Here is a 9192-nt window from a genome sequence, read left to right as displayed (position 1 = left end):
ATGCATGGTTAAAAAAAAAACAGAATTAGCCAGAAGGCTAGTTTTCATCTGTAGTCCCCTGGCCATGATGTATAAAAAGCAGTAAAGTAGTAAAATCAGTAAAATACATCTACAATATATTAAATATATACATATTCAAACACTTACTGTACTATTTAAAGAGAATCACACATATCACAATATTGACATCGTCAACATCAAGTGTTCAGTCCAAACTTGTCAAAATCGACCCACAAGACTTGAACGTTCCTTGGAGACGGTTCACCTCTCAGTCGCGAACTGAAGAAGACTCCCAGATGAACTTTCTCCATCCTCGTCTAGTCATTTCACTTAAATTTAATTAAACACTTGCGGGAACCCGTGGAAATTCCACGATAAAACAATAATATCAGACTTCATACCAAACATATGAAAACAAATGTACTGGTATCATATACCCAGCGCACCATCACAGAGTTCTCCACCAGGGGGCAGCGCGTCCCGGTCTGACCCAGAACTGGCGTTGGCGTCTTTGGCGAGGAACGTGAATAAAGGAATAAATATCTACTTTATGACTCATAAAGAAACAGACGATCAAATATCCAACTGTCAGTATGTTTATTAGCGCGTCTTCGACCTGGAGCTGTTAGACGTCAGAAAATAGCCGGTTTTAACTCCGTCCATTCTGTGTGTACATGTAGACATGGGCTACACACACTGACGTCACAGCGGTTTTCGTCACAGGCAGACGCCCCCCAGATAGAAAAAGTTTGGGTTACAGCGTCCATGCGACAACGGAGACCCGGCGTTTTCAAAAAACTTCACTTTGGCCGGCGTTTTGGCCCCAGATATCTGCGTTGACTTGTGGACAAAAGGCGTAACGGCAATAAAAAGCCTCGCTGCCTGACGCCTTAGGCCACATTGATCACGAGATTCCTTTTGGCAGATGCTCAGTGACTGGTTTGGTGCTGTGATTTGTTGGGCGCTTAATTGACAGGTAGTGGGTGGAATTTAAATGTGACACTGTGAGGTTTTCAAGTGAGTTTATTCAAATATATAGGTGGGGAGATAATCTAAATCTGGAGTCCAACACCAAATCGGCACCAAGAGACTTCTTGACATGAGAATTAACTGAATCATATATCACATGTGCCCTGTTGCATTCACCAGTTTCTGCAAGTTTAAGAAGTCATATTTAATGGATTTATTGTGGAAAAACATGTACTGAATATTTAATGAAAGTTTAAAATCTAGAAAATAAAATACTATAAAAAGCACGGGGTTTGTGGAAGTTGAGTGATTTTAGACAATATTTATACAAGGAAGAAGAAAATGACAGCAAGATGTTTGAAATCAGGCAGGATCTGTGTAGAGGTCAGGGTTACAATTAGGGTTAGGGTCAGAGGTACAGTTAAAGAGGTCAGGGTTAGGGTCAGGGGTACAGTTAGGGATCAGGGTTACAGATAAGGTTAGGGTCAGGGCTACAGTTAGGATTAGGCTACAGTTAGGGTTTCGGGCAGGGCTACGCCAAAGTTGTTTAAATCAATCCACTTGACTTTCAGAAATTTTCTTAATGATGTTTCACAACTCATCCAAGAGGCTTCAGTTCTCGTGATGGTTGGTCTTGTCCCAGCTAATTAACCCCATGAGGTGTGGTCAGTGCTGTCAGAGCAGGGAACAGGTGGAGGAGAAGCTAGAGAGGTGGAGGTTTGTCCTGGAAAGGAGAGGAATGAAGGTTAGCCGCAGTAAGACAGAGTACATGTGTGTGAATGAGAGGGACCCAAGTGGAAGAGTGAGGTTACAGGGAGAAGAGATCAAGAAGGTGGAGGATCTGAAGTACTTAGGCTCAACAGTCCAGAGCAATGGAGAGTGTGGAAAAGAGGTGAAGAAGCGTGTCCAGGCAGGATGGAACGGGTGGAGGAAAGTGTCAGGTGTGATGTGTGATAGAAGAGTTTCAGCTAAAATGAAAGGAAAGGTGTACAAAACTGTGGTGAGACCAGCGATGTTGTTTGGTCTAGAGACAGTGTCCCTGAGGAAAAGACAGGAGACAGAGCTGGAGGTAGCAGAGATGAAGATGCTGAGGTTCTCTCTGGGAGTGACCAGGATGGATAGGATCAGGAATGAGTACATCAGAGGGACAGCACATGTTAGAGGTTCTGGAGATAAAGTCAGAGAGGCCAGACTGAGATGGTTTGGACATGTCCAGAGGAGAGATAGTGAATATATTGGTAGAAGGATGCTGAGTTCTGAACTGCCAGGCAGGAGGCCTAGAGGAAGACCAAAGAGGAGGTTTATGGATGTAGTGAAAGAGGACATGAAGGTAGTTGGTGTGAGAGAAGAGGATGCAGAAGACAGGGTTAGATGGAGGACACTGATTGGCTGTGGAGACCCTGAAGGGAAAAGCCCAAAGGAGGAGAAGAAGAAGGTGTTGTCAGTGCGATTCATATTTCAACGACCAGTCGAGACAACCCTGAGACAATCTGAAACAATCTGAGATAGAATGAGACAATCTTAGACAGCCTTAGCCCAACTGAGAAAACCTGAGACATCCTGATTCAAACTAAAACATCCTGAGACAAAATTGGACACAAACTGAGATGACATGAAACAGAATGGGACAACCTGAAACAAACTGAGACAGACTGAGGGTATCTGAGACCATCTGAGACAAACTCAGCCAAGCTGAGAAAACCTGAGACACCCTCATTCTGTAACATCCTGAGATAAACTGAGAAATAAATGGAGACATCCTGAGACAAACTGACACAAACAAAGACAAAGTAGGGCAACCTGAGACAACTTGAGAAACAAAATGTATGACAACGTATGACAATCTCAGACAACCTGAGACAATCTGAGAAAAAACTGGGACAGTCTGCGACAAACTGACACATACTGAGACAACTTGAAACAATCTGAAACAACCTGATTCAAACTGAGACATCCTAAGACAAACTGAAACAGACTGAGTGGACTGACAAATAAACTGAGACAATCTGAAGCAAACATAGACAACCTGAGACAAAATGAGACAATATAAGACAGACTGATACCACCTGAGACATACTGATTCAAACTGCGACATCCTGAGACAAAGTGACACAAACTGAGACAAGCTGACACAAACTGGGTTAGGATTAAGGTTAGGGAGTTGGAGACCTCGTGGACAGTCCTCCTTCTGACATTCCCAGTTCCCCCGTACTACTCATTTGGGCTTACCAGGTCTATCCAGAGGCTTCCCCTGCCAATGGACCCAACGCACTACCAGATGGTGATTAATTAACAGCTCTGCCCCTTTTTTCACCCAAGTGTCCAAAACACATGGTCAAAACTCAGATGATATGATCGCCAGATTGATCATTGACCTCTGACCCAGGGTGCTCTGGTACCAGGTACAGTTATGAGCATCCTTGTGGTGCTGTTAGTTATAGACAATCCATGACTACCAGAGAAGTCCAACAACATAATGCCACTCAGGTTGAGATCAGGGAGGCCGTTCCTCGTAATCACACCCTTCCAGGTGTCTCCATCATTGCTGACATGTGCATTGAAGTCCCCCAGGAGAACAATGGAGTCCCCTACAGGGACCCCGTGAAGGACCCCATTCAGGGACCCAAAGAAAGTCGAATACTTTGAGCTGCTATTTGGTGCATATGCACAAATAACATTCAGAGTTTCCGCCCCCACCACCTTAAGGCGAAGTGAGGCGACCCTCTCATTCACCAGGGTAAACTTTAACATTCAGCGCGGGGCTTGTGAGTATCCCGACACCCGCCCTGCGCCTCACCCCTGATGCAACTCCAACTACGGAGAAGAATAAGGTCCAACCAGGAGTTAGGTTCCAGAACCAAGGCTATGCGTGGAGGTAAGCACCCCCAGATCCAACTGGTAACGCTCCACCTCCAACACAAGCTCCGGCTCCTTCCCTGCCAGTGAGGTGACATTCCACGTCCCCAAAGCCAGCTTCTGCTCCTTGGATCTGGAACGTCATGACCCCAACTTCACTGTCACCCATACAGCACCGCACCTGACTCCACTGGTCTGCCATATGGGTGGTGGGTCCACAGGGGTGGGGAAAAGCCATGTTGCTTTTTTGGGCTGAGCCCAGCCGGGCCTCGTGGTAGACCCAACCACCAGGCGCTCGGTCACCGGCCTTCTGGCCAGGCCTGACTCCAGATTTGAGACCTGGTAGTCTTGGGTGATCCTATCAAGAGCATGAATAGCTGTCAGGATTCTTAGAGCACACAAACATCTCCACCACCGTGAGGTGATGGTTCCTCGGAGAGGGAAACTTCGATCGAACGGCTTTAACTTGAACGAGGATAAAGACTTTATTGCCTACAATCCTGGCCCTGTGATGACCTGGGGTCTCATCTGGGGTGTACCCCGCTTCACGCCCATAATCAGCTGTGATAGGTTCCAGCAACACCGGTGACTCGTATTCTGAATAAGTGGTTGAAGTTAAGAGGATTCTGATCATTACATCTTCGAGAAGATGAATGAATGAAGGATGTATGAATGTCTACAATCCAATCTAATCTACCATCTTGCCTGACAGGGTGATGACAAAATAGAAGACACTGGTGCCGCGGGACAAGCCAGCAAGGGATCAAAAAGAAGGTCGACTTCCCCGTACTTTGTAACGTCCCTTCTGCTCTCGCAAAGAAGGAAAAAGAGACAGATAATAGAAGAATCATCCTTTATTAGTCCCGAAGACAGGAAATTCTCTTTACATTCTTCATACAAGGTCAAACATGCACACATGCTGTCTTAATTTCCCTTCGGGGATCAAACCAGTATATAAAATTAAAAAATTTAAAAAAAAAAAGAAAATGTTTTATACAGGCCCCTTAGCAAACACACAACACACTAAGGGCCTGCAGACATGCGGTTAGTATATAGAGGGAGGCAGAGTGAAGGGTTGCGCCCCAAATGGGTAGCATGTGTGGGGGACGCCTCCTTGCTAACGGGCGCCTTGCTAACAGGCGCCTTGCTAACGGGCACCTTGGTGGTGGCTGGGGGGGCCAGCTGACACCTCCCACCGTCAGCTCACACTCCGGAGGATGTCTTGGCAGGAGCTGGAATTGCACCACCGATGGCTGGGCGATGTCTGGTCATGTCTGCTGTACCGCTGAGTAGGGATGAGCGAGTACACCACTATCTGTATCTGTATCTGTTATACCAACTAGATTATCTGTATCCGTACCTGTATTCGGAATGGGCGGGACTTAAACCGTGAGTGGGTGTGGTTTGACCGGAAATGGGTGGGGCTTAAATCACTACATTGTTTTAAAGGGGCCCTATTATGAAAATCACACTATTTCAGGTCTCTACATATACATAGTGGTCCTCCCTAACCCGACCAACTCCTAGAATCTGGTAAACAAACACTTCCTGCATCATTAGATATTTGGACTTTTAGGAAGTCATGGCTCTGAACGACTCCATTCGACCATAAAGCGCTAGAATAGGCATCCTTGACCTCAGACTTTGCACTCTGTGCTATTGGACAGAGTATTGGACGATACGGATTGGTGGACATGCTCAGGGGCGTGGACGATATGGACTGGTTGACACGCCCAAGGGCGTGGCCATCCCCAAGTCGGAGTTCTGTGTGTCAGACGTGAGGCAGCAGTCTGTTGACATGGCGTCCGTCAGAGGGAGACATGATAGTTGTTCAGGTGTTGATGGTACAAATCAACACCAGCGTTTATTTTTAATCCCATCAATGGAGAACAGAACAGACCGTGGTTACATTTCATGTTTAATGTCTCTGTGCAGCTACATCTCCTGCTCGTTAGTTTGTGTGTGAACCACTTCACTCCAGCCTGTGTTAGCAGAGAGGGTCAGTCCAGACGGGGCTTTGTCTGAGACTGGTCCTCATTCAAGGATCACTCCCCACCATAGGGACCAAGGACCTGCACCCTGGACCAAGGACCAAGGACCTGCACCCTGGACCAAGGACCTGCACCCTGGTTAAGGTTAGTCTCACCACATTTATCTTTAGCAGTTGTCTGTTAGCATGGGTGATCAGTGCTATGTGGCTAATTAGGTGGTGCTGCTTTGTTTGGTGTGTGGCTCCAACGTGTGTGTGCTGAACCTACAGTACCTACTGTAGGTACAACGTGTGTGTGCTAAACCTACAGTACCTACTGTAGGTACAACGTGTGTGTGCTAAACCTACAGTACCTACTGTAGGTAAAACGTGTGTGTGCTAAACCTACAGTACCTACTGTAGGTACAACGCACCAGAGTTGGGCTCACATTTGATCTGTTTTCTTTTTGTCGGTTAGCATGAATGAAGTCATGCTAAGCTAGGCTATGTAGGGAGGTCTCCTTTGTTTCGCGTTTGCGTATTGCGTGTGTGCGTGCACTCCCACACGTGTGTGCGTGCTGGCCTACAGTATAAAACTAAAACACACGTAAGTTGGTTCATATTTTCTTATTGTTTGTTAGCCTGAATGAAGTCATGCTATGCTAGGCTATGTAGGGAAGTTGCCTCTGTTTCGCGTTTGTGTATTGCGTGTGTGTGCACGCACGCCCGATCACGTGTGTGCGTGCCGGACCTACAGTATAAAACTAAAACGCAGTAAGCTGGTCTCATATTTTCTTTCCTATTACCTGTCAGCATAAATAAAGTCAGCTAATGCTAGGCTAAGTAGGGAGTTGTGCTTTGTTTCGTATTGTGTGTGTGCGCGCGCACGCGTTAGAGTCGATTGTTTGCTGGTCGTCATAGCAACAACGCTCATAGGTCTGTCCTCCTTATCCAGAATCAGAACATTGGTGTCCTGATATTAGTGTCCCTCTTCCTTGTGCATCCTTTCAGCCCACAGCTTGAAGGGACGTGGGGGGCCAAACTGACCCAGTGGACACCCATACTGTTGGTACACAGCTGTCCTGCAGGACTCTTCATTCCCACTATTGAAGTAAAGGTATGTACAAGTCATATTCCATACAATGTTTTAATAAAATTGGTTAAATACACTAATTTTCCAAATATAGTTGTCTATAGGTGTTAGTGAATGCACATGTGTTGATAGTAGTTCAGTAAAAAATAATAGTGTTGTGTATTAGAATTTTCCAGCAAGACAGTAGGTGAAGTGAAGACTTTAGTATAAATTTTTTTTGAGACAGATTCATGTATGTCACGTATTGTTTTGGCTCCTTATTTCGTTACGTTTGGTGTACCCCTCTACAAGATCCACTTTCCAAAGGCTTTGAAGGGACAATGCAGAGTCGAACCTCACAAGACAGAGACAACATTCTGTTAGTGTTGCAATATTTTAATATTTCAAACAAACATGTTTTGAAATTCTGTTGGTAATTACTCACAACAAAACACAGTAAAAAGTAACCATACAAATAAATAAATTAGTAGCAAGTACCAGGATGTATTTTGAACACAATTGTTCTAAACAAAGAAATGAATCAAACAATATCAATAACAGTAAAGATCTATCTTTGTGTTTTATTGAACAGGTTTTGTAGCTGACATGTTGGACCTCATATGTGACAAAGTCTTGGCGGACTCCATGCCATACACAACTGAGATGTCCATTCCTCTCCCCGAGAATCTGTCTGCCCAGTGTGAGCGTCCTGACAAGGAGGAGGTCATTGCCAGCTACATGACCTGGTTCAACCAAGACTCGGTCTAAATCCAGCGTTGTGGCCTTCGTCTTCAGGAAACTCCTGGCGTATGTGAAGGACCACACAGGTTGGAATGATGACCCGGATTCTGCACCCTAAGTAGCCCCAGCACCAGCCAACAAAGGGGCGATAGGCCAGATGTCTGCACCGTCTACAGAAGAAGGACACAAAATTATTTATTTCACAATGTTTTCAATCCTGAGTATTACAACTGTTGTTGTTTCCTGACAGGATGGCTCTGTGTTCTCATTATTATTATTATTGGATGTCTTGTTTTATGTAAATAAATGTTTGTATATGTCAACAGAAATGGATTGTGAATACCAAAAGATGTTCAACATGTCTATTAATAAGTTAAAAATCAAGGTGTCGCAAATACAATACATTAGACTTTGTTGTACCTATATATGTCATGTTACTGCATTAATGAAGGAATGCCTAATGAAGCAAAATAAGACAACCAGTTTTTATTCCGACATTTTTCAAAGAACGACTTACCCATGTATTGGTCTCAGACGTGAAGGGCCACACTCGGCCCTCAGTACGTGACCGGCCGTTTGTAGGGTGTACACGTTTAGGCACACAGGCTGGAACCCAGGATGTTGAGTCATGCACGGAACTTCAACCTCCTGCAGACGGCTCCTAACCTTCAGTGAAAAACATGGTAAAGGTCATTGGAATTTACAGTTGTAAAAGTATCCGAATACCGTAGAGACATAACTTTGTGGTTTAGCTGTGAGCTTGCTACTTGTATCTCCAAACAGCAGTTGTTTTCTGCTTCTGTTGGCAAACATTCAGTGTCCACAGGGACACTTGTACAACAGGTTAAGACACCTCAAAATAGAGCAGATAAAGGCATCACTGCAATATGGTTACATCATTTCACCATTAACCTGGTGTGATGGTAGCAGGTGTCAGCTCCGTGTGTCTTGTCACAGAGGACTGCCTCAAATATTTAGCAGCTTAGTAACGGGTTAAATCAATATGATAGAAAAATAAAGTCACTTAGCCGTGAGCAGAAGCTAGCATTAGCCACATGGTAATAACTATCAGAACCACCATCAGACTTTACTGTCACTTATAGAAATACAGCAACTTTTTAGCAGTCAACACATCTGTACATATACAAAATACATAATAAGACATGTGACATTATTACTGTGTGATGAGAGGCGGGAGTAGAAACAAAAGTAGCTACCCGACGATGCTAACGTCCTGTGATGACATAGGTTACACAACAAAACCATTACTAACCATTCAGAAACGTCCTGCTGCAGCCGCACAGTCGGTGTTTCTTTAGGAGCTTCTGGGTCCGACTCAGGGTCATGAATGTACGGGTTAGGGTTAGGGTTAGGACACGATGGGTCCTCCAAACGCCATAATGATAACAAACGTAACGCCGGTCAGTGTCCCGTTAGCCTAACGCTCTACTTCAGAGGGGCGTGGCCCAGGTGAAAGAGGCGTTGACCAGCGGAGCTCATTAACATACTGCAGCCGGAGGCCTGAAATGAAGCGTTTTGTGAGTAGCTCAGATGAGCGATTTTGAAAACCTGATATTTAGGACCA

The 9192-nt window shown here is 45.0% G+C and overlaps 1 long non-coding RNA gene across 1 annotated transcript; it reads left to right on the top strand.

Moving 5' to 3' along the window:
• Positions 1–5619: 5619 nt before the first annotated feature.
• LOC137606620 (uncharacterized) lies at positions 5620–7995 on the top strand. Its single transcript, XR_011037882.1, has 3 exons — positions 5620–5960; positions 6806–6911; positions 7459–7995. It is a non-coding gene; the product is annotated as an uncharacterized lncRNA (long non-coding RNA).
• Positions 7996–9192: the final 1197 nt, after the last annotated feature.

This window comes from Antennarius striatus, chromosome 13 (assembly GCF_040054535.1).
Source record: "Antennarius striatus isolate MH-2024 chromosome 13, ASM4005453v1, whole genome shotgun sequence".
Lineage (NCBI taxonomy): Eukaryota > Metazoa > Chordata > Actinopteri > Lophiiformes > Antennariidae > Antennarius > Antennarius striatus.
This window is presented reverse-complemented; position numbering and strand designations above follow the sequence as displayed.